The following is a 26963-nucleotide window of genomic DNA, read 5'->3' as shown; positions in this document are numbered from 1 at the left end:
TGTTATATTATTTATATTACTATACCACCTAGTCATGGACCAGGACCCCAATATGCTAGGTGCTATAGAGAACACAGAACAAAAGACAGTCTCTTCCCTAAAGAAATCAATGAGACCATTTGTGGAGTAAAGTGCTGTTCAGCATGAGAAAGGTTAGCAGAATGTGTCACTAAGAAAATAAACATTGGGGGCAGGGGGAATACATTTGGATTTGGGCAAACAGAAAAAGAACTACTGTCGTTAATTTTCAGATGGTTTTCATCTTACATTTTAGGAATGGTGTAAATGTGTTTGCCTTACCAGTACAGTCTTTTACAAGAGCTATCTAAGAACTAATTATGAAATATTATTTTAGCTGTGGCTGTCAAGTTACCATTTCTCTCAGTCCACATTTTAATAACTTTTTCTCCCACAAACAATTTCTACAGAAGAATAAATTACAGATGTCTAAGTTGCAGCCTTACAAAAAGTTTTAGCAACTAAAAGGTAAAAGAAAGCCAAAAGAGAATTATAATCAAATTCCACATATTAAAAAAGGTCTCCACATGTGGCCTAGAAAGAAACAGCCAATTCACTACAATTGTCTGCTTAACAGGTTGAGCCTCTATCCAACTGGTAGCAATCAGGCAAGACACTGGAGAGGGCAGGAAATCTAAAATTAGGTTTTACTACCTATAATGGAGGATTTATGGGATAATTTAATTGGCAGTCTTGGGACTGAAACCCAAGGTGGGGGAACAAAAACATCTTTCTGGACACACTCTATGAACTTTCCTGTGGTGGGTTGAAAAATGTAGGCACAGGGGACTTAGTTTAAAGATGCAATATCCCTTTTCTAATGCTTAGTATGAAGGGAGGTAGGGAAGCAAAGCAGTGATACACACTGATTTTTCTTCTTTTTTAGGAAAAACATTCTATTAATTGTTTCTTGTAGTGAAACAGATCTTCAGCTACACACAGGATAATAAATGGCCCCAGAGTTAACAGAAGGCTGTAATTCACTCCAATGCACTTCTGACATCATAAACCACAAGAGCACTGCACTAACAGTTTACGGACTGAAGCAGATTGAACTCAGCCTTGTATTCATTCACTCGGAGAAAGCTATTGTTATTTATAACATCTGCCAGGCCATTTTTATTTTTTTCCAGTGACATTTACATATCTTTTAAAGCTAACTCATAATGCAACAGTAAAAAACTGGTGGTATTTTTTCCTGTGACATCATTGAAAGGGTTAATATTTTGTTCTGTGTGGAATGGAAGGGTGTTGTGAACCTTTTCTCAGTCATCACAAGTGTTCCATTGATGTCCATGCACGTTACTGATTTATTGTCCATGGCATTTTTCATTTAATATATGGACTAAATGCTGACTTGGATGGTTCAGTGACAGGGAGTATGGGCACTGATCAGTGCATCTATTGCAGAAAGACTCCTGGAGGACAGGGATTTGCTTGTGGCAGGACACGGATATATTCTTTTGAGTGTCCCTATGAGATGCCAGCTGTTGCTTTCTGTTTACATCATCATGGCTCAATCCTACAAGGTGAAGAGCAATCCTGTGAGATGCTGAGCACCTGCAAGTCCCACTGACTTCATCGAGAGTATGCTAAGCTCCTCAGAGGATTGACCCCTAAATACATTAACTGTCTGGGGTGGTGTGTGAGAGAACGAACAACATGGGTCAGATGCTAGTCACATTACAAAATGCACTACAGGAAGGCCCTCAGAGACTACTGTGATGAGCACGGTATAAGAACCTATACAGAATAGAACAGAAGGGAGAGTAAACAAATCAACATGGGGAAGCCGTACAGGGACTAGTTCATTATCTGGGCATGACTTCTAGTTCCTTTGAATGCCATGGAGGGAGGAAAAGCTTCCTACCCCCAATTTCCTTTTTCCTCTGTGTACCAACTCGACAGAAGTCAGGATTTAATTCTTACTACTGAAACTCAAAGACTCGGAGGCAGATTCTCAGCTGGTATGAATTGTCATAGCTCCTCAATGCATGTGAGTCAAACACCTGACTATGATTATTTTGCTAAAAGTTACTTTCATAGAAGTGTTAATATATACACACATCTACATTTTTACCTATCCTTAACCAACATTTTTTTTTAAAAAGTATATTCTCTATTTGCATATATTTGCATAAATTCAGTCCCAAACCATTAGTTGCATATAACTACCAATTTTAAAGTTATGCTATAACAAAACCTCAATGTGGTGAGAGAATTGTATGCCTTTAGGAAGAGACTAGAGTACTTGGTAAGTGCCACTGTACAAAGAAACTAAACCATACATTTCAATACCATACTCAAATGTTGTTCCTATTCTGTTTTCTGGTGATGAATTCTAAGATGGTAGAGCAATGTGATTAGCATTTTTACCTGTAATTTATTACTTGAAGTGTCAAAAGCAAATGCAGAAAGTCAAGTCAATTTCAACAACTCTGTACTGATGTTCTTAGAAGAACAGATAATCACATCTTAAGATCTGTACACTGGAGAGTCGTGGATACAAAAATGCATTCCCATTTCTTCTGCAAAAAGATTTGCTCTGACATACTGGAATAACCTTGTAAATTCAGAATGATCTCCATGGGTAGTTTTGGGCAATTGCTCCTCTTTCAAAAGTTTTCTTAAACTTGGGATGCCACAGGGTACCAGTCTGTCGCCTCCACTTGTCTATGGGTTCATTAAGAAGGTTACTAAGGAAGCATAAGGAGCAGTATTTTCAGTATGCTGATGACACCCAACTGTATGGCTGTATCTCATTCAATTTGAACGATACAGTTCAGCACCTCAACCAGGGCTTCGCTGAAATTGGAGCATGGATGAGAGTGAATCAGCTGAAGCTCAATCTAGACAAGACTGAAGTGATGACGGTGGGTTAGAGGAAAGAGCCTGAGGAGATACTGGAGGTAATATCAGTCCCTTTGATTGACAGAGTATGTCTGATGTTCATTACTAGCGTGGTAACCAACTTTGGGATGATTTTTAGCCCCCCCTCAGCTGCTGCTTGATGGTCATGTAACTGCAGTAACCCACTCAGCTTTCTATCATCAGCCTCTGGCTAGGAGGTTACAGCTTTTCCTTTCGGCTGCAGATCTAACCACTGGTATCGATGGCTGTGTCACGTCACAATTAAACTACTGTATTGCACATTATATGGGCTACACCATAAAACCATTCAGAGACTGAAGCCAGTACAGCAACAGCTCACTTACAGAGTGGGGCATCTTGCTGGGATCATATGACACCAGTTCTCCATGAGCTGCACTGACCACTGACTGATCTCCAGAAGTGAAATCCTGGTTCCATTAAAGTCAGTGGCAAAACTCCCATTGATTTCAATGGGGCAGCATTTCATCCCAGGTGAAGTTCAAGGTGTTGGTTATGTCCTATACAACCCTAAATGACCTGGGGACTGGATTACTTGAGAGGTCATGTCTCACAATGTCATTATGCCACAGTTGTGGTCAGCAGAACCACCCACGCTGGACCCCCTTCATTATACAAGAGATGGCAAGGCATTTGCAGAGTGGCCCCCAAGACTCTAGAATTTGTCCCCACACCCTTGATCCAGAATAGCCCAAATGTGGTGACCCTCCATGCGTGGTGCAAAGAACATCAATTTGATAGGGTTTTTGAAGAGCAATGAAGGGGTAGAAAGAAGCTTCTTCTTTTTTTCTTTTTTTTTTTGCGGGGGGTGGGGGAGGGTTCCTGTCTGAATGATTGTTCTATTAGAGCTGGTTGGAAAAACTGCAACAAAACTGGTTTTTTTTCTGTCAGAGTGTGGCATCTTGTTTGTTGAAATCTAAGTGTTCCATGGAGAGTCCTGTTTTTGATAAAGTTCCTCCTAATCAGAATGAATCCAAATAGCAAAATAGCAAAATCCTTTATGAAACAGAATTACCTTTCTTTGCACAACTCTAGTTTTAATGCTACTGGGGTTACGTTATAATTGTCATAAAGAGACAGAGTGCCTAGAGCCTTTGTATAGGCATTTTTTAAAATTATTTAAATCAAAATAAATTAAATGCATTTAATACAAATCTAGGAAAGTACTAGCTAACATTAGCATCTATACAACTCCCACATGACTTAGCATCACAATCACACAAAATATACACCCACAGTGACATCCTACACACCACCTCAACTCATTCCCTTCCCATACAAACTGACACCCACCCTTAGTCACACAAAGTCAAATGCATATAAGTAGCTTATGTTGGAGATTTAGTCTAGAGCTGCATGAATCTAAACTTTGAACTGTCATAATAACCCAGCTACTTGTTAGCTAGAGAGAGCCAAATAAATGTCAGACTCAAATTATAAGTTTTGAAAAGGAGTTATTTTCAATTGCTAACTCCTAAACTACAGAACAGATTTAGGCCCAAATCCTGCAAACACTTACATACACATGTCTAAGAGTTTGCGGGAACAGAGTCTCACTTATGACTTTCCTGAAAATTCAGTCTTTACGCAAAGAGTAAATGTTATAAATTTGGTGTTGATACAGATTTGGTATATATTAAACTAGGATTTAATCCCCAATCCTGCAATGAGCTCCACACAGGCAGGCTTCTGTGCTTATGCAAAACTTATTGTAGGATCCAGGCATAGAACTGCAAACCTCAAGGCAATCTCAATTATGGAGCTACCACTGATGCCTCCATCATTTTGTAAGCAGATAGAGTGAGAGTCCATAGAAGATTTTTTTCTTTTCACAAAACACCCCAAAATGTACTTTCCCCCACTCCGTCCCTTCCTCTGAGGCCCTGCCCCCACTCCGCCCCCTCTTCCAAAGCTCCCACTCATCCACAAGTCGCTGCTCTTCGCCCTCCCGCAAGCGCCTCCCACCAGCCACCAAACAGCTGATCAGCAGCACTGCGGAACAGCTGTTGGCTGGTGAGTGCTGAGCACCCACTATTTTTTTCCCCGTGGGTGTTTGAGCCCCAGGGCATCCACAGAATCAGCACCCATGGTTTTAGCAGTTTTACATTTTCTTATTTTTTAGGTCCAATCCTACTCCTATTGAAGTGAATGACAAAAGGCCCCTTGACTTCAATGGAAACATAATTAGGCTTTTTTAGGCCACTCCTGAAATCCTTCACTGTATGAAACTCCCACTGAATTAAACAGGAACTCAATGCATGGAGAGCTTATGAGACTTAAGTGTTATATAATTGTAACATTATTTAAAGGTAATGTTGGACTTTTTATAATATTGCAATTTTCCATTTCAATAGCTCATTCATTGGTGCAATTTTATATTTTAATTTTTCTTCCATAAAATCAAATTTTCCTGGTTTACTTTTTCCCTCTTTGTGGATAACTTGATTATATCAGAGTAAAGAAGAAAAGCTTTGTGTCTTAAACATGGCCTCCTTATTGCCTAATTTTAAAATATGTGAAAAGTTATACACCATGTCAGCGTCAGGGTGTGGTACATTATTCTCCGTCTCATGAAAAAGCAGCCTCCATCTGTGAGTGAATAAGTTGCCTTTTCATGGAAATACTTCAGAGAGCATTTCCATAAATATCTGCCCTGGCACAGTTTTGTTTCTTTTGCCTTTTACCCAAAAGTGTTTCTTCTTTGATTTTTGTTTTGAATAAGGCACAATGGTCATTTTAAGGGGGAAAAAAACCCAAACTTTCCATTTTTGCATAAGAGAAAACACTATAGTCAATGTAATGCAGCTGCATGAAACCATCAATAATAGCTACTGTATGTGTATTCAGAATCAAGGCTAGTCTGAGGAAACATTACTACTAACATCTGCCTTTATTAAAAACAATTATCGCCCCAAATACTGCAGTAGCGCACTGCTGTATACTGAAGTGTTATGGACCATTCCTGCAGAATTCTGTTTTTTTTTTTTATTATATGGGTATAGCCCCCTAAAACCCTCTTTTTCCCCCTCCAAAGCACATGGGCCCTAAAGCCACTGCTAAAATAGACTTCAGAGTAATAAATGGAAGTACTTTCTATGGGTCTGATCCAACTCCCATTGAAATCAATTTAATCCAACTCCCACTGAAGTAAATGAGAGTCTTTCCATTAACTTTGGTGAGAGTTAGATCAGGCCCCAGTTTGACTAGCACATATTGGGGGGAAGGGGGAGTGGCAGGGACCAAGGGTTGTTCCTCCAGGCACACACTCAGGATCTGATCCTACATAATTCTCATTGATATCATTGGAAGCAAGATTAAGCCCCTCATTACTGGAATTCTGATATATTCTGTGCATATTTTGATGAATTTACTCAAATGTGAATACTCAATTATTAGCTAAATTCATGAGTTTCAGATTTTCAGGAGTGTTTGCCCTTCACAGAGGCTGAGAAAGGACAGTATAGGGTCAGTTTAATGAAGTTGGTTTTATTCTTTGGGAACCAAAATGGCAAACCACTAATCACTAATTTTTCTCATTATCAGTTATGAGTTTAATGATTTTTATTTGAGTAATAATTCAAAACCATGTATGCTTTAATGTTCAGTTATTACACTGTCTGGTTGTAGTGTCTTTCCTTAGGAATGCCGTTGTGTAATGTCACATGGAAGAAGCATATCTGAGACCTTGCAGTAATTTACATCCCAATGAAAAATGTTAGGGGCTCTTTATTACAATACCTTGAAAAAGGCCAAAATTTTAATAACTTGCATAAAAATTGGTGCACTCCAACTCTCCAGTCTAACTTAAAATAACTGATCAATTAAAGATGTGGTCTAGTAGCCTAAGCTCAGGAATGGCAGCCATGAACTCCTGAATTCTAATTCCGCCTCTAGTACTGAACTCTTCTCTGTGGTCTTATGCACGTTACTTAACTAGTTCTTTGTCTCCGTTAATGTTTATAACATACTTTGGAGATATTTGCCCTGATCCTCAGTTTTGGCCTAGGAGTTCATTGCATTGCATTGCTGAGGAGGATTTGGCATAGAAAGGTAGTTTTAAGCCATGTTTGCACCTCCATGATCCTGGAGCCACCCAGGAATCCTCAAGATGCTGGCTAACCTGACTTTAGAGCAGCTTTGCAGCAGCACAAACTTGTCATACTGCAAGAGTGGAACTGGCCCGTTAGGGACTATTATTACTGCTACTCATAAATATGGCTACTCACTGCATTAAAGGACACACACAGCATACATGCTGAATGGGAGTGAGCAAGTCCAAAAGAGGATGGAGAAAAATCATTAAAGATCTGTCATGAAAGAGCAAGTTACATTCATGCAAGGACAGCAGACATTTTGAAAAATATCAAGTGCACATGCGGAAGCTACAGAAGGGTTGCTGCCATCTCTGTGACTTACAACTATGCCACAGATACTTCCTATGGAAACTGATCCTGGCAGGACAACGATGGTCATATATTTTAAGGGGTAGGATGGAGAGTAATTCTTGACCTCTCACTCCAGATGTTTTCCCCTCCATAACAGGCATGAATGTTTTCTTGTTGCATCCAGTTTTTGAACAATCTAACATGTGGCCTGCATAACTAACTTTATTTTTATTTGAGATCTTCTTTCAAGATATTCTTTAAAGATAATGGGGTCATAACTGGATCTTAATTTAAACAGAGGGCATTTTTGTAGGGACTTGGTAGAGCGATGTCTAATGTTTAATGATTTGCTGCACCACTGGTTTCCCCCTAATTGTGAAGGAAATGGGTTTGCCTTAGTCCATTTCCCCAAAGCATTCATTATTGCCAACAGCACAGGATGTAGGAACAGCATCCTTTAGACCATCACATGCCTCAGAAGCATCAACATGAACAAACTGTGTTGAGATAAAGCCTGAGCCATCTCTGTGAGCCTAAGTGGGTTTATATGAGCACTGCACACTGATACAGGCTAACTTTTGCTTCCTGAATAATATAGAGTAGGGACACTTCAATTAAACAGCAAAGACAGGTGACTCTTTAAAGAAACAAAATGTTTAGCAACTCTGTGAGCCTCATTCCAGGCTTTGCGAGGAACTCACCAATTGGTTGGTCTCGGGCAACTGAAAGCCTAGAGTTAACCCTGTTGCAGAATACCTTGTGTTGAGTCACCCAGTTCCTCTATTTTCTCAAAAGGAAGAGATCATTCCTGCTTGCATTTGAAATCTGTAGTCAACAATGCAGTCTATATTATAAAGCAGATTCAGATATATGACCTTATATTGTATTCTATTGTACTTTTTATTTGTATGTCATACATTTGTTTAAGTGAATTTAGAGCTCATGAAAGGAAATGTATTGATGGCACTGGACACTGAAATCCTCGATCCAAAGAATAGCAGCTGCAGTCTAACTTTCCCTACATTATGCTCCTCCACTCTATTCTGAAGGGGACCTAACAGGTCTGAGAGAAGAATTCTACCTTCATGTCCATTCATTCTTTGGACTCTCTGCTAAGATTGCCAACACAGGTGTCAATTAACAAGAACTGTGGTGGGAATTTTTGTCCCAAGTACATGATTTTTATCCCTTTTCTTCTTCACCACAAAAATCACTCATCCCACTTAAAGGGAAGGAGAAAGGGAGCTGATGTGCTAAGAACCATGCAAACCTGTGTGCTTTCTAAGTGTTAATTTTGTCATATCTTAAATGCCTTTCACATTTTAAAGGGACAAAACAAGCAGTATTCTGCAGAGGAAGTGCTACTGGGCCCCAAGGCAGAAGGCTAGGGGAGGGGATGTTAGAAGTCCGTGACAGCACAGCTCTACTGAATCTTTGTGGAAAGGGGCTGGAAAGCGACAGGAACAGTAGAAGTCACAGAGCCTGTATGCATATAGTCCTGTACCTCTAGGAAAAGAACCCATACAGAGACCTGGAAACTCTGCACGTCTGTACTGGGGAAATTCCTTCTAATTCTTCTGTAGAAAAGGCAGGGTTTGCTTCCTGTGTGAAGATAAGTTTCCAAATCCATTCATCCTGGGTTATTTTGAACTAGGGAAGCATAGAGACCCTTTGGTATATTTTTTATTTAAAACCAACTGAAAATGTTGAATATGGACAGAACCTGTAGCAGGGTGGCTTACCTCTGGGCTGGAGAGCCTAGAGCTAAGCCAGCCCTGATTACAGGATGAGCCAAACCTGGGTTGGTCAGGTGATTCCCCATATATAAAAAGCAGGATGTTACAGTAAAATGGGGGGGGGGGAGTTTATACGATTTCAGGGAGCAAGAAGGCCCCTGAGTGACAAGGAAAAAGTTGGAGTGAGTGGGAGAAAGCTCTCCAGACAGGGAGGATTGGGAGAGACTGCAAAGACCAGCTGAGCCTAAAACTGAGAATTTCTGCTTTATTATTTTGGGTTAATCAGAAAAGAGGCACTGAACTGGGCTTAAGACCTAGAGGACCGGAGCGTACCAAAGGTCTTAAAGTGGGCCAAGAGGGGATTTGTTTGAATGATGTGTGGACAGTGAGTTCTTAAAGGGCCCTGAGGAGGGGGGGAAACAGAGGGAGGGTGCTGTAGAATGACCTCTAGCTCTGAGAGGGTGTGGATGGCGGCCAACTCTGTTACAGAACATTTAAACACTTCTTCTGTCTTTTGATAGGACTACTGCTCTGAGAGTGGATAACGTGACTGACAAGTCCACATTTGCGGTTGAAGTGAAATATATGAATGGGTTTGAATTGTCACAGGCCAGCGAGGATTCTTAGGCTCCCAACTTGCCTCTTTTAAAACAGACTATTGCTCAGAAATTTACTACCATGTATTTAGGAGTAAGTGGCCTTTTGTGAATCCATTTCTCTCTTTAACCAGGTTGCTGATTACATGGCAAATTTTGAAATAGGGGCCAGATCCAACTTCCACTGAAATCAATGGAAAGTCTCATTTGGGGCAGATCCTCAGTTGGTGTTAATCAGCATAGCTCCATTGACTTCAGTGGGTGCTGGCTTAGGCCTTAAATGCACAGAAGCAGTGAACGTTTTATTCTCACTTGAATATCAGCTTTACCACTTTAGGGTTTTGATTGCCACTGATTACATCATTTTCTCAAAGACCATAAACACGCATGGCTTACATCACTGTGATTCCAGACTCATTTTTAGTTTAGACCACTCACTTCGCACATTCTAAGTGTAACCTGCAGTGAATGATTACAAGAGTCTTAATACACATCTAACAAATTTAATTGCAAAGCCTATATTAGAACTTTTACTAGGAATCCAGGATGATTGAGAATTATGATTCATTTTACCATTAACATACAGACTTAAGGGAAATGGGAATCACACTTTCCCGCCTCCAAATGCTGAAATGATCCAAACAGGAATCCCCTTCCCAATGAGTTCAAATAGCTTCTTTCAATATTTCTCTTAAGTGCAATATGGTCTGATGCCATATATTCATTACAAATATCACACACAATTTGTCCAGTTTTGAAGTGGATGCTGAAATACAGCAAAGCAACCCTCTCTCACTCACATTTCAGCTTTCCAAGAGAAGTGCCAGAGCAAGTATGTTATTTTAGTAAGAGTTTAAAGAGCACTTATGGGCAGAAAACTGACTGTGTAAAAATGGCACCTTTTTACTCAACAGATCTGTTCCCTGTGAGTATTCTGAGTCATGTCTGCTTACTTCAGTGACTGAAATAGATTTTTCACTACTTTTCAGTCCTCTTTAGTCCTGCAGAACCACCCCAGCAATGAAAGACTTAGAGGGATTCTAATCTGGCTAACACCTCATCAAGAAATTTGTTCGCTAAATTCTAGTTGCAGAATCTTTACCACTGGTATTGTTGCAAAAGCCAAAAGGAATAGTGCTCAGCATCTACATTAAGTTTGCAAGGCTGGCAGTTAAACCCTTTTCCCCAGTAAACTGCCATGGAACACACTGAAAGCCAACAAACCATGGAACATCCCTACCCCCCGCTATGCTAGCTCTTACAGAGTTACTTTTCAAAATATGACCACAACTTCAGAGGTAAGCTGCACCTAGTTGCTCAGCCAGCACTTTGAGGAGTCACGTGATAAGATACCACTCACCCGAGTAAAAACAACTCTATGCAGAGGGCCAGCACAAAGCTTATGTGCTGCTTTAGCCCTGCTTTGAGAGTGCAAGTGGGGCTTGAGAGATTTAAGTAGCGCAGAGGCCTTCTGCTGGCCCTTTGCACCATAGAGTGGGTGAAATTCACTCAATGTTTAAAATGTCAAACACACTTGAACACTTCTTAAAAAAAAACACAAATTGACACTTCTAAGCTATCTTGGTTCTGTCATCAGCAGAATGGAATCTCAGTAACAGTACAGTATATGTCTGTCTTGTTTCAGAACTAAATTAACACTGAAACATTTTATGGATAAAACAGTCACATTTCACATTTTTGACTGAATTTAAAATACATATCACACCAGAAAGCATAAAACAGCTTTTCCTTTTCTTGGTGAAAGTACTAGAGAATAAGAGTGGCTTTAGCATCTGTTTGACTGGCAAACTTTATTGCTGTTTTGGTAATATATATGCATTTTTAAGCCGTGATCAGCTCCCAAGCCATATTGCGTTTGTGTATCTGTAGAAACAAGACTATTACATGCTATTAAAAACATAATGTGCTAACTTTAAAGCAATTTTATTATTCATTTTAAAATATGAATTTAGCATTCTGTTCAGTTGATCTCTTTACAGTCCGATGATTTTTGTTTAATCTCTCTGAAATCAGCTGCTAGTATTCTAAGGCCTCATCGAAAACCTATTTAAGTCAATTGGAGTCTTTCCATTGACTTCACTGGGCTTTGGATCAGTCCCTAAGGGTGCAATTCTCATTTCAGTAAAACTCCTATTGAGTCAGTGAGGGATTTACATGAATAAGGACAACAGGATCAAAATCTTAAATTCTGATTTAGCAAATCACTTCAGCATGTGCTTAAATTCAAGCACATGCCCAAGTGCTGTGCTGAATTGGGGCCTTACTGATATTTACTTAGATCTGTTCCTTATAGTTTCAGAATGTTGACATACATATTGGTGGCAGATGATTTAGCTTGTGTTGTTTACAAGAGATGCCGAGTATAGTGTGGATTGTTGGCTGTAAAAATGCTAGATAACTTGTAAATGGAAAGAAAGTTATTGAACCATATTCTCTGAATTTCACCCTCGGCAAACCTAATGAAATCAGTATGTGCATTGGGTGTAAATCAGGGCAGAATTGGGCCCTTGATTTTTTACATCAATTATTTCTGTTAAAATCTACTTTTGATGCCACTGGAACAAATGTATTCTAAGAAAACCTATAAACTTTTGAACAGTCAACTACATTCAGCGCAGCAATTGTGACAGTAAAAGTTTCTTTCGAAAACTTATGGCTTAATTTTATCATACCTATTTTACATGAGGTTCTGCAAAAAAAACCTTATTCTTTCTAAAGCAGACTTTGAAGTCCAGTCCCACTATATGTTGTAATGAAATATATCACGTTACTTTTGAAGTAATGCCATAAATCCTCAGTAGCTAATTTCTGTATTCTATAGAGAATAGTCCATTTCATAAACTGAATTTTAAATCAAAATTTAAATCTATTAGAGAGTTTATCCAGAACTGACAACACTTCCTTAGAAAATTGAAATTAGCTTAGAAGCCTTTGCTTCTGCATATCCAGTCATTTCTTTCCTTACACAGACCATTTTAATTTTCTAAATAATACTGGAAAGTATAAAACGGTGTTGTATTTTGCTGTGCTTTTGAATAGAGCTTAACTTTTCTAAGCGATTCACTGTACAGTTCAAGAAACTTATGTAACTTTCATGCATAAATTTAACTGTGTTACGATAATCATTTATTGACTGAATACACTGAAACTGCTGAATGAAAGAAAATAATTTTAAAAAAATAGTTTGATCAAAACATGTCCCGCATACTAAACATACCTACTTTTAATCAGCAAAAACAAATTAGCTAACACATAGCGCTACAGCTAATCACAACACTTTCCTAGCTTTGCTAAAGTTTGTAATCTGCATGATTCATAATTTAGAAGATATGAATATGTATAGTAAGTAGCACAACAGGGCCCTGATCCGCACACAGGACTCTCAGCACTACCACATAATATAAACATGAAATAAATAATTCAATCTGGCAATTGTCACAGACTTAATAGTGCAGGCAAACAGGCTGGACATAGCTGTTATAGAAAAGAAGACAGGCAAGACCATATTAATTGACATTGCCATGCCAGCAGACAGAAACAGGAAGAGAAGATAGCGAAGTATGGAGAACTCTGCCACGAAAGGGAATGTTTATGGAAAACTAGAACAAAGACGACCCCAGCGATTACTGGAGCACTTGGAGCGATCCCTAAGGAGCAGCTCAAGAACACGTTAGGAGTGCAAGACATCATGATCAGTGACTTCCAGAAAACAGCAGCGCTCTTGGGCACTATGAGAATTTTAAGGGAACTCAAAGGAGACTGAGTGCATTTGATCACCTAAAATGCTGGATTTCTGCAGAGTTTAACAAAACTCCAGACTGCCCAAACCTACAAAGTCAGTTTTTGGCAGGGTTGATTGGTGACTCATGGTGGTAGCTTTCCCCCTTTTATGCTTAAAGATCTTGTATGTTCTGAAGACTGTTCGGTTTTTTTAAAAATCCCCATGATATAATACTGAGGGCTAACAACAACAACGTTTTGCTAATTACACAAAGCCTTAGAACAAATGGCAGTTATGGCCAATTCCTGGTGTTTAGTGCATAGCTTGAAGTAAAAGACATTTGTGCAAGGGATCTATGCTGGGGCATGACAGGGAATGGAATCTTACTCCTCACCAGCCTGGTCAGGACTGTTATTACCTGCGGGGTGGGAGGGTACCAGAGTCTGAGTCCGGAAGTCTGCACAGCAATGAAACAGCTCCACAGCCTGAGCCCAAGTCAGCTGGCATGGGCCACATGCAGGTTTTTCTTTGCTGGGTAGACATGCCAAGGTGCTGCTGCTATTACAGCCCAGCCCATTTGCTATAGTAGTGGCTGTAACCTGCTATGACCCCTTGCTGTAAATGAGGATGTGGTATTATTCTCTTACCCACTGGCCATGCTCTGCTTCCATATTGTTGTCCCACCCACAAACTCTTGCCCCCTGTTCTCAAATAGAGGTTACCTATTAAGCCATTGCAAAGCCCTCTGAACAGCCTCTCCAGTTCCTGGCTCCTTGTGAAGTGATAATACATCTGCACTCCCTCCATTTTGAACCTTCTGCAGAATCTGCTTTTTACTCCAAAATTTTCAGAATTGGGTTCCTAAAATCAGGTTTAATACATATTTAGCATCTCTGGAAACCAAGCCCCTTATCCGAGAGCCTAAACATGAATTTAGCTGCCTAACTTTAGGCACCTATGGTTGAAAATTCTGGGTTAAATGCCAGATCCTGAAAAAGGCCCCAAAATGCAGTGGAAATCAGTGAAAGGAAATCATGCTTATCTTTAGGCCCAGTCCTTTTTAAAAAGGTAACCATTTTAATTATTTTAACAATACTACACAATGTCAGAACATATGAGTAATCTTCTGGTTGCGATATTAAAGGCACAAATGCAAGCATGTCACCAATTGATGGACAGTTAAGAAATTGGAAGTCATGACACTGAAAGAATACTTCAACAGCCACCCAAACGCCATGATGATGGGCTCCTGATGGATTAGATCCTCTGATTTAAAACATCCTTAACTGAAAAATAAAGTCCCAGTCCTGCAACCACATACACACACAAGTAACCTCACACATGACTAGTCACATGGAGTTCAATGGGGCTACTCCTGTGTGTAGTAAGTAGTTGGAAGCTTGAGACCTTAGTTTAAAACTACTCTCCATCAAGGCATACTTATGACTCTTTGTGTATTGTACCTCAAGATAAAATGAAAACATATGGTTATTGTCTTGTTTGATAATGCAGCATATAAATATTAATTTTCTTATATAACAAAAATAACTAGTGATTTTGTTCTTTTTGTCTTGGAGAAAGTTTTTCTTATTGGAATGAAGTTGTGCCAAGAAGAGATTACATCTGATGCAAGCAGCATGCAAGAACAATCTATTTCTCCTAACAAATTTCTAAATTAAAAAGCACTAACAGAGTGTGGTTGCAATGCAATTTTGAGAAAAAATCTTTAGGATACAATCTCCTACTCTATGCAGGCAGAATAGTTGTTGAAGTTAGTGGGAGTTTTGCCTGCATTAGATGTATTGGAATCAGACCTTTAGTGAATCCATTCGTGTTTATACTACATCAAATATCACTTTAGTTCTCCAGTCAACATAAAAAATGTCTCACTCAGATATTTTATTTTTCATACACACATCTATGTTAATCAGTAGTATGCATGCATGTTCCGTATCTAAAGTGTATGCCCTTTAGTTTTCATTGTTAAATTACTGTTTCCTATACTCAATCAAGTCCAACAGATTATACACACACCACTATCTATAAATAGAAGAGGTTAAAATGCAGGTTAAATATAACAGATATGTCCACAGCTCCATATTTAGACATACCCTTTAATTTTTTTTCTATTGCCTATTTTTTACTTACATTTAAATTTAGCAAAGTAATTTTAGACTGCCAGCTTTCTACCTACACTAGTCTTACTATGCTACCAAGTAAGCATATTAAATTTTGCCCTCCTACTTCATCATCTTGCAGAATGCCAAATTAAATGTGAACCCGTAGAACTCAAACCTGAATTCTACATTCAGACAAAATTCTCAGAGATGTTTGACGTTAGTGGGAGCTTTGCCTGAGTAAGAAGTGCAGGACCAAGACCATAAGAGGGGGAAAAAATACTCTGTTGGTTGTGAAAGTGAATAGCTGCAGGCTATAATGAAAACCAGAGTAAGACATTATCGCATGAAAGGTAATTTTTTTCAACCCATGGATGAACATTATACTGAAAGTGTCTTGCTAAAATGTATTTTATGAACAAAATCTCTTTAAATTAACAGATGGTAAAGTTGCAAATATAAAATATAGACTAAAAGAGCAACTGCATGTTAGAAAAATGTGCTGTGCAGCATTAGATATGCAGGGCTTGATCTTGCACCAATGACCTCAATGGAAGCTGTATCAGGCTCACAGGACCGTTTCTTGCAAACACTCCCTGTAAGCAACTTCTAGCTGGAGAAGGTCCCATTGACTTCCACATAACTACAGTATTTGCATGATTAAAGAAAGTAAGGCATAACCGTACATTTGTCCATTTGCCTTTTCCAGAAAAATGTATTTACCGTGAAAATAACCAGTTCCACAGTAATTAAAACATTTCTAAAAGATGTTTTCAATTAAAAGGTCCTTTTCGGTCTCACTACATTAAAAGGCTCTGCTAACCCATTCTGTTAAGTTCTCCAGTATTTAAGAATTGCACACACACATAAAAGGAGGGGAAAGAAATGTAACATTTTTGTATGCCCAGATACCATCATGACTGCAAAAGATTTTGGAGTTCTTTAGCCCTAACTTAATTAAGTGCATATAACTAGGAACGAGATGAAACAGTGCTTTGCTGAGTACCTGGACACTACTGACAGTGCATAATTAATGAACTACTCTGGTGAGAGAGAACCAATCAAATTAGCCTTACTTCTAGGTAGAGGAAAGTTGGCATTTTGTGTGGAGTAGAATAGAAAGGGATTTGCCTTATCAGTGGTAAGTTATTTTGCTCATGTGATGTTGTTGGATCACAGGTTGTTATCCAAGGATTTTATATTTGTTTACACATGTGCACAGTGCATGCACAAAATAAGTTTTCCATATAACAGCAGATAGCAAAGTCACATCAGTGCCTCATGTCATAATACCAATATGACAAAGAATATTTTCAAAGCAACCATGATTTTAGCTATGGAAATTAAATTGTCATTTTAGATAGAAAAATTTTAACCTGATCATATACAAATAACAAATTTGCAACAACAAAGTCCATTTTAAAATTTGTGACAACCTGCATTTTGCTCTCATGGCTTATTTCACTTAAATCCCTCTATGGAATTAAAGTCTTGTATTGTTTGAAAGTATGACAAAGAATTCAAAGCAAACTTCATTAAAAGTAGTTCAAGAAGAGAAATAAAAGGGATGAGGAGACACTACTACAAAAGTATAAGGAGAAAGATGTGTCTAATATACAAGACACTTAGTTAAAGTATGTATTTGGGGACTAAAGACTGCACAGCATATAATCAAAACTGAGTAACATTTTAGCAGCATTAAACTCCTAAGGTAAAAACACACTAAACACATCTAGAGCTTACACTGACAGATCATTTATAAAATTCTTGTAACATGTAACTCTATCCAGTACTATATGATTTGTTTAACCTTTGGGAATAAATTGGGGGAAGGTGGGGGTGGATGCTATTCAAAACTAAATCCTGAAGTGCTTTTTGAGCTGAGGATTTTTTTCCTGCAAAGATTTGCACAAATTTGTAGCAAGTTAGCCAGTGTTTGCATGCATGTGTGTATGAAACAGTGCTATAAGGCCTGAATTATAACTTAATTTACAATATCCCAATATTTTAAAAAAAAGTCTTCTTTTAAGAAATGGATAAGATATTCAACACCAAAATATCTTTGTATCACATCACTTTAATCGTGTATCGGTTTGATTTGCCTTTTCTTATTTATTTTAATTAAGAAGCTGTCAAACACTCAATTTAAAGTCCCTACCCTCCCCAGGTAATCAAAATGTATTTATCAAATATGCGTTCAACAGTACCTAAGCTAATATCATTAAAGTTTTGATTTCTTGTCTTAGCCAGAAGCAGTCTTTTCAGTCTGCTCCATTTGCTTGAATGAAACTATGCAAGTGGATAAAGGGTTAAAACTAAGGAATGTGACAGTTCTCCATGTGCAGTCCATAGACCTAAGTATCCCACTTTCCCTAGTGAACTCAAAATTACATGGACAGAATGTAAACTACAAACTATTACTCCAACACAAATATTTTGTTAATATACAGTAGGATTAGAATTTTGACTAAAAAGTAAAAGTTTACTTGCTGTTCTGTAGATTCATAGTAAATACAGTCATGAATGGAAGTTTATGCTAATTTTAACTTACAGTTTTAGTTTTGTAACTATGATTATTTACATTCAAAATACTGCTAGAAAGTCATTTGATCACTAAATATATTTATATCAGTGCATTTAATCTAAAATGTACCACAACCAATTCTGAATCTCACTAGATAATTTCAGTTTAATTAAAGGTTTAGGAAAATACATTTAAAACACCATTTAACTTTTGCAAGAGCTGTACAACTTAAAAGGGACCATTGATACCAGTTAATTGAATTATTGATTGTAGGAGGACAGAAAAATATTGGAGCTATTATGAAAAGGAACAAAATATGGAAAAATCATAGGGAAATAGCCACAAAGCCAGCAGCGAGGCAGAAAATAAAGTGTATGAAGAAATTAAAACTAAAGAAAGTTTAAAAGGATAAGTGTGGGGACAGTAGACATAAAGAGATACTTCTCCTGCTACCATTCAGTATATCTAATGATCAAACCAAAAATAATAAGCACTTATATTCAAAGCATACAAGTGCTTGAAAAGGTAAAGCTGTGGAAAGATGTGGGATTACTGAGAAATATCAGTAATAACAAGCAACTCTGAAGGCACAAAACTTCTCTTGCAACTATTCCACGTATAATCAATCCAAGGTGATGATGGCGCATATTTCACAGCTATATGCTGTGCGTTATACACACATGCATGGGCTGTATAGAAACTCCCTCCGAAGGATGTCTTTCAGCCATTCACCCAAAACCAAGGCAGCATCTTAATTCAACCCTTATTGCCGGGCAAACACCACCGAGCACACGTCCCATGTTTCGGTTGCCCTACGGAAGGCTCCACATGTTTTACCAATAACCAGGGAATCTATCCCCATGACCTTACTGGTGGCAGCACGTTTTCAGAGGATCCTTAACCTCTTTTGGGATATCTCCCCGCCCCCCCACACACACCTGGGGAAGTAACGTTACCCACATTACACACACGCACCCATCCCAGCGGCAGGAAACTTTCCCTGCGGAGCCTGTCACCCTGCTCGCAACCAGCCCAGCCTCCTGGAGCAGCACCTGGCCCTGCGCTTTGCGGCCAGCCTGCGCCCACTGCCGCGAGCGCCCGCACAGCAGCCCCCGCTGAACCCTGCGCGGGGCTGGGCTGACACAAGGCAGGCGGTGGCCAGGCTGAGCCGCCGCTTGTCCCAGCGGAAGTGCAACCAGTGTGAGGGCGCCTGGCTGCCAGCGCTCCCGGCCCTGTGCCGCCCCGGGGGGCATCTCCAGCCTGCCAGCGGGCTGAGCCAGCCCCTCAGGCGCCCGCCCGGCGCTTCCCGAGAGGCAGGGGAACTGCGCCCTGCTCCCTGTCAAACTTTCCCTGCCCACCCCAGCCCCAGCTGCTGCTGCTGCGGCGGCGCTGGGGGGGCAGCCGAGGCCGCGTCCCGTGTACCCCCCCTCCTCCCAAGAAGCGACCCGAGCGGGAAGGAGAAGGGACTTACCGGGAGAGGCCGGGCACGGGGCGAGTCCGGGGCTGCGGGTGAAGCCAGTGGCCGCCGCCGCCGCCAGCGTGTGAGTGAGTGAGTGAGTGCACGGGGGAGCCGCAGGCTGCATTGACTCACTTCACTCGGAATGGGCTCGGCCCAGAGCGCGGGCCCCGGGCTCAGCGAGCCTCTCTCCTGCTCCAATCATGGAGCAGGGCAACTGCCCAGGCTCGCCCCAGCTCCCTCCGTGCGGGGGGACCAGCCCCGCCGCGGCCAGCCCCGGGCGCTCCGAGCACGCGGCCCCGGGTGGGCATGGACCCAGCAGATGGGGTGGGTGGGTGTGTGAGAGAGACCTGATGGGCTAGAAGGAGCGGGCTCGGGGTGTCCCCTCCAGCCGGGGAGCCGGGTGCTCAGAAGGGGCGGGGGGGGAGGAATGAAAGCTGAAAACTGACCAGACTGGGCTGGAGGAGAGAACTCAGGCGTCCAGGGTATTTCTCCCCGGAACACTGAACTTTACAAGGCATGGCTATCTGCAAAGACTGCGCCCGGACCCGAGGGAAAGCCAACGTTAAAGTGTAAAAAACAGATACCTCGATTCAATGAAAGTGAGGGGTGGGATGCAGGGCAACTATTTAAGCTGGTCATAACATGGTTCCACTCCTGTAGAGACAGGAGGGGAGCGTGAAGGCACTGGGCGCGGGGTGAGATGTTAAAGTTGAGGAAGTGAAGGGAACGCAGAGACAGCTATGCTAAGGACAGTTCATTAATTTTAAAACCCCGAGAAGAACACATCAGTAATGGAAAGGATGAAAAAAACCAGGACAAAAAGACAAAGGGGTGAAGTGAGATCCATCAAACCACGTGAGGGTCTCCTCAGTGTCATTTAGATTGTAACCTGCCCTCCACCAGCACCACCACCACACACTTACCCCCTCCCTCAACAAAACAAAAAATAATTTTAAAATTAAAAAGGGTCCTTACCGAGGTGTCTTTTGTCTCTTATCTCCGTGCTGAAACTGCATTTTCCCTACTTTATCTTGTGCAATGTTCCTTCTGTTCATTTCATGCTGCTCTCACTCATGTTCTGAAAGACACCTCTCCTGCACTTTCCCAGCTAGGAACCCCAGCTAACAGTCGGAATCGAGAGCAAAGCATATAAAGAAGAAAATCGAGTACTCCTTTAATGATCATAACAATAATCATAATTAAAGGTGTCTCGGTTTTTAAAGCAGGGCTACATAATGTATTAATTGCTTACTATTAACGTGCAGTTTTATTGAGCATAGCACACAGAAGTCTGATTGTGAGTGAGGAGTGTTTTCAATGAAAGTGGAGTTATTTTAGCTGCAGACATGTTTACATTTCTGTGGTTTAGTCTATAACTTTCTCTTTTTCTTGCTTCAGAATTCTGCTCCATGAAGCAAAGCCCTTAGCTCCCAGACATTCCAAAAAGTCTGCCAAAATAATGGGGGGGAACCCACACAGAGAGACCCCCAAGTCTGGGTCAGGCTCAGGGCTGGATATGGGCAGAGCTAGTATACCCCCTCCCAACTCTCTCTCTCTCCAGTTAAAAAGCCTTCAGGGCTCCATTTCCTGTTTTTAAGGAAAAAATAAAGTGGGTCTAGTACTGATTTTAGATACTACCTAGACCAGATCTTATAGGTTCCGAGGACCTTTAACTCTGTAGATGCCAAACGGTACTTGGCAATGCATGAATCTAGACGTCTCACAAGTGTCCTTCCCACTAAGACTAGTCATATGAGTGAGATTGGTTTTAGCACATCATAGATTTTTGAATTACTGACAAAACAGTAAGCACAGGCTATTTAGGTCTCAAAGGACAGCTTTCAATGTGTCCACATCAGGTTAATAGTGAGTAAGGAAATACAGGTAAAAGTTAAACAAAAGGTGGGACAGGACAGGACACATCTATCCCAGACCTGAATCACTTTAATCAATTTATGGAGATCAGATAATGCATCTTTGTGGGTAGCTTGAATGCAAAATAAAATGTTGGATTAGGCCTATCTGTCAGTAAGAAGTGTTATTTAATTGGCCCTTCCTTTCTATTAAACACTATTAGTGCTACAGATAGTTAAGTGTCGATTGAGTGGCTTTATTAAGTTATAACAAGAACACATGGGGCTTTGGGACATTACATTCACTGTTTTCAAGAAAGGCAAAAAATAGCAACTGGTTAAAATTTAGGACCTCACACTGGTGAATAAAGGAATAGAGGAGGGTACATCTCCCCACAAAACCACAGAGTCCAGTTTTCCACTTTAGATCATTGAGTATGTTATCTAGATAGAGACAAACCAATCAGAATACACTAACTCTGTAATGAAAGGTTGCATCTCAAGGGATCCAGAAAACAGAAGAAAGAAAGATGATGCTTCCATCATGATCAAGGTGGAGTACGCAGACACAAACCTGGTTTGGCAGCTGTCAATAATCTGGTTCTTTTAAGTTCGCCACTCTCACTTCCCTGGAACACCTAGCCCTGTATTAAGAATAATCTGACTCCATAGCTCCATTCAGAAGGCTATGCCATAGGCTGTGTTAGCGGCTTAGTCTGTGGTCCATTGTTTCTGGTTTGATCCATTAGGTAGTGGTGCAGATCTATGAATGAGACAGAAAAAGAAAATGCAGAGCTACTCTGCTTGCTTTAAGGCAAATGGTCAGTTACCCCCACTCTTTGTCTCCCCAGTCCTACCAAAGTCTTTGTTTTAAACTCCCCCCGCCCCCTTTTTTTTTTTTTTTTTTTAACATACCATTGACTCATGTATATTTGGACCTTTCAGGTTTGAAGGAGCCACAAAGTGTTATAATTTCCTAATACTTCAAAAAAGAAAAGAAAATCCACTTCCCCCCAAGATGTTTTATATTAATTTAAGTATTTGTTGCTGGATAATATCAGGCTCTTTCTCAATGAAATGTCCTGCGTGGGCTCTCACACCTGCTAAATATAATCCTCTCTTTCTTTTGATATTCTGTAAAGGGCCTTTAAAGGATCACATCCTCCAATCTGGAGATTTAATTGCTTCATCTAGGTTTTTTAAAAGCCTTGTAAATTTCTGAATTTGGTCTATTTCAAAGCTGAAAGGGAGGCTGGATGAGGGTGCCAAGGCTGCAATTCAAAACAATAGTCAATGTTCAATGTTTAATATAACATCAATACTGTTATGAGTAATAAAAGCTCCCTTTTATCATCTTGTATGTTCAGTTCTTTGGGCAGACACTCCTTAAGCTGATTTTATGACTTACCAGTGAGTTAAATATGAAAATAGTAGCCCATTTCGATATGGTAAATGCACACCAGGGAGGAAGTCACAGATCTTGTTTTATAGAAGGTAATGGAGTGAGATTACCCATACTAATATACTTAAATCTTCAGAGAACATAAATCTAGCATGAAGAGGGCCCAAAAGAATCTTTCTTCGACACAGAAAGTAGCACAATATATTAAGGTAGTTATAGATTTTATAGTTACTTTGTATGGGTGGCTACTGTATAATGAAAGAATACTAAGATTCAGTCATTAGATTGACAAAATAAATATGATTATTTGCCTTTATGATTGATAAACGGACTAAAATGTCCAATAGTTGATGCTCTTTATTCCCAAAGAATGGTGGCTAGGCTGGGATACAGACATTTCAAGCAAACTGATAGTCTAGAACTTTTGCAGCGTGTGTCAGATGCAGTTCTTCTGTACACACAGCAGTTCTTAATAACACATGGTGACCACAAACTGCTTTATAAAATTGCATAATGCATAATTCCTATCAACTTGCATAACATAGAGAATAAGATGATATTGAACATATTGTGCATCTGTCACTGTGTTCTAGTGACAAAGTTTCCACAAAAATGGACCAGGGTATATGTGCGTGTCTACCAGGATCACTAAAATATTTTCAGTTTTAACTAGGATATTCATTAGTACAATTACATTTGGGTAATTTACTGCAATCTGCAAATATGTCTGAGTTTTTTCTGAATCATTTCTTAAATGGAAACATCCAATAGTAGTGTAATTACTACTTCAATGTGAAGATTGATTGGTTTGTAAAAAGATTATGGAGATTTTTGTTTACATTTACAAACTGGTTTTCATTGTCATTCCATGTGCAGGCAGACATATTAGCTGAAGTTTTAAAAGACAGACTACTGAAATATTTTGTTGGTCTTCACAACATCTTATTTGCATAGCCTACAATCTTTAGCCATTGAAGCTACTTTGAACTCATTAGAACAAGCTTCCATCCCTAGACTACTTTCACAGAATTAACCACACTTCCTTCTTCTATGGGAATTTAGGGTGTAAAAGAAAATAGAAATGGGCCCTGCTAAGTTAAAGATTGCTGGCACCTCCCTGATTGTTCCAATTTCCCTTTTCTCTAACCTGGTGGAAGATGGTCCTACTCTTAATTGGATCAGAGTTCACATGGCCAAACACTGATTAATTTACTGCCATTTAGACTTTAAGGCCAGAAGGAACCATCATGATCATGTAGTCTGACCACCTGCACTTTGCAGGCCACAGAACCTCACCCACCTACTCCTGTAATAGACCCCTAACCTCTGGCTGAGTTACTGAAGTCCTCAATTCATGATTTAAATACTTCAAGTTACAGAGAATCCACCATATACACTAGTTTAAACCTGCAAGTGACCCATGCCCCTTGCTGCAGAGGAAGGCAAAAAAGACCCCAGGGTCTCTGCCAATCTGATCTAGGGAGAAATTCCTTCCTGACCCCAAATATGGCAATCAGTTGAACCCCAAGCATGTGAGCAAGACCCACCAGCCAGACACCTGGGAAGGAATTCTCTGTAGTAACTCAGAGCCCTCCCCATCTAGTGTCCCATCACTGGCCATTGGGGATATCTGCTACTAGCAGTCGCAGCTCAGCTACATGCATAACATGGGCCAAAGACCCTCACCTAGTAGTTTCAGAATCAAGCCCATAACTTCTGTTTAACTATACATTGATGGCTTACGAGTTTTATAGAATTGCTGCCTATTTAAGAACTAGCAGCATGGGATTGGATGGGGATGTCAAGGTTCCAAGACTACTTCCAGTTATGTCACCACCTCATTGTATGGATTTGGGCAAATCACTTAACCTCTCTGTGCATGAGTTTATCCCTCTGTAAAATCTGTATATTTATTGTCTTTACAGAGATGATGTGTCTAATTTATTATATAGATCCTCAAATGAAAGGAAGATCTATACAAGTTATTTATGAGGATGAGGATGCATACAATATTACTAATACAAATAAAAATATGCATTAAAAGCTTTCCTGTCAGCATATGAACCAATGTACAAAAGGTAAACATTCATCTAAAGATGAAACTCAAACATACATGGGGGGAAAAAAATCACCTTTTCCACTATATAGAAGACAAAAACAACTTCAGTGGTTACCTTCCACATTAAAATCAAAAGGGTTAACATTTTCCCTATAAAACCTAACATCTAACATCAAGCGCTTTTGTGATAAAAAGGTGACACATCTATCAATATCACCTCTCATAGGTATGGATGGCATTCATTAGAAAAGGTTTTCTCTTGTAAAAATGACATTTAAAGCAAGACAGATAGGAGGATATTTTCATACAACCCTCTCTCTACATATATCCAGATAACTATTTTTAAATGTATCAGAAAAGATGACTATTGGAATGTTCATAGATTCCCTTAAGTCACAGTTTGGACATTTTGACAATCTCTCTGACTCTCTTTGACAGGTCCCTAAGAACATTGGGATTATGTTTTACAGAAGGATGACTTTTAATGGCAAAGAGATGTATTCCTTGTGTGTTAAGATTACTAATGAATACTAAAAGAAAATACTTCATTAGAAGAAAAATAAAAGCTCATCTGATTAACAGTGTAGCAGACAACACTCAACATCAACCTAATATGGAGCCCTTATGTCCCATTTTAAAAAAAAAAAATCAAGCAATTTTCATATAATCATGTAAGAAGAAAAAGCTTGTTCAAGCTGCTGGCTAGGTTTAACAAATAGGCAATATTCTGTAAAGGCCTGATTCAGTGTTCATTGAACTCAACTAGAAAGACTCCATTAACTTCAACAAGCTTTGGATCAGGCCCCAAACTAGTGATGAATGAACCCCAGAAGCTTCAGAGGTTTGATTTGGAAAATAATCTGGAAGTTGGGATGCTTCCCTGAACATTTTCTAAACTATCTAAATCTCCTAAATCAGAAATCTGAGCTACAACTGTCATGTAAACCAGTAGTTCTTAACCTTTCCAGACTACTGCACCCCTTTCAGGAGTCTGATTTGTCTTGCGTACCCCAAGTTTCACCTCACTTAAAAACTACAAAATCAGACATAAAAATACGAAAGTGTCACAGCACACTATTGCTGAAAAATTGCTTACTTTCTCATTTTTACCATATAAGTATCAAATAAATCACGACCCCTGGGGTGAATAACATTGATATAATATATACAGCAGTATAAACAAGTTATTGTCTGTATGAACTTTTAGTTTGTACTGATTTTGCTAGTGCTTATTATGTAGCCTGTTGTAAAACTAGGCAAATATCTAGATGATTTGATGTAGTACCTGGAAGACCTCTGCGTAGCCCCAGGGGTATGCTAACTCCTGGTTGAGAACCACTGATGTAAACAACTCTTCTTGTGGTATTTTGGCACTTCTGCTTCCTGGCCTACCTACAACTAGGAAGAGCAGATTCCTGCAAACAAGAATAATGAACACAACAAACTCAGCAAACTTTTTTTAGCTATTGGAAAAATTCAGTTGTTCTTCACTTTGAGTCAGAGGGTAATTGCTCGTGTAATTTCTTATTTTATACAAAACATTTCCCTCACTCCCAATTTCAAACCAACATTTTGTCTGCATCACTCCCTGGATTAAAGGAATAACTAATAGTCCAATGAATCATCGCAGAAACACTGATCACTGGCTGCATCTTCTCACGAACTATGAAGTTCTTCAACCACAAGATAAAAGTTAAAAAATTGAGAGCCAAATGATTAATACACTTTCAGAAACATTTGAAAATTCAGCCCATAAAGACTCAGATCACAATTTTTAAATTGTGACTTTATTTAATAAATAAAGTTCAGAATTTGAACTTGCATTTAAATATAAAAGGTCCTAACTTGCCCTCATCTGAGTAAAATAAGGGAAATTCTGACTTCTTAAAAATTTCTGTTTGTAAAGTGTTTGATAAAGAACAATTAATAATCGTAAGTACAATAAGGTTACTTGTTTATTTTTTACACATATACTTTATTCTTTTTCCATTGCCTTTGATTATCTGGTATATTATGACCTTTGAAGAGACCATGGTTTAATAAAAACTAAATTAAACAAAGACTCAATATGACTTGCATATACTTTTTTTTATAATTTAAATAAATGCACTATCTGGATCTTTTCTCTTCTTTAAATTAATCTACTCTATTTTCTGTATTTCTCATGTTCCACTGATACTGGC

General features: G+C 39.4%; 1 protein-coding gene across 3 annotated transcripts in view; it reads right to left on the bottom strand.

Annotated features, from left to right (window-relative positions):
• ERG (ETS transcription factor ERG) overlaps window positions 1-20754 on the bottom strand; it is a 208748-nt gene extending 187994 nt beyond the window's left edge. For 2 of the 3 annotated variants that reach the window (XM_026651215.2, XM_026651230.2), the window contains exon 1: window positions 19479-19722. The gene's annotated coding sequence lies outside the window, so the exon portion shown is untranslated. Of the gene's footprint in view, window positions 1-19478; window positions 19723-20441 lie in introns of those variants that run through there. The other variant, XM_026651223.1, reaches the window with a different exon arrangement.
• Window positions 20755-26963: the final 6209 nt, after the last annotated feature.

The sequence above is a fragment of the Terrapene carolina genome, unplaced genomic scaffold (genome assembly GCF_002925995.2).
Source record: "Terrapene carolina triunguis isolate 2854851 unplaced genomic scaffold, T_m_triunguis-2.0 Scaffold30, whole genome shotgun sequence".
Taxonomy (NCBI): domain Eukaryota; kingdom Metazoa; phylum Chordata; order Testudines; family Emydidae; genus Terrapene; species Terrapene triunguis.
The sequence above is the reverse complement of the archived record's forward strand: the minus strand, read 5'-3'. Positions and strand labels throughout refer to the sequence as shown.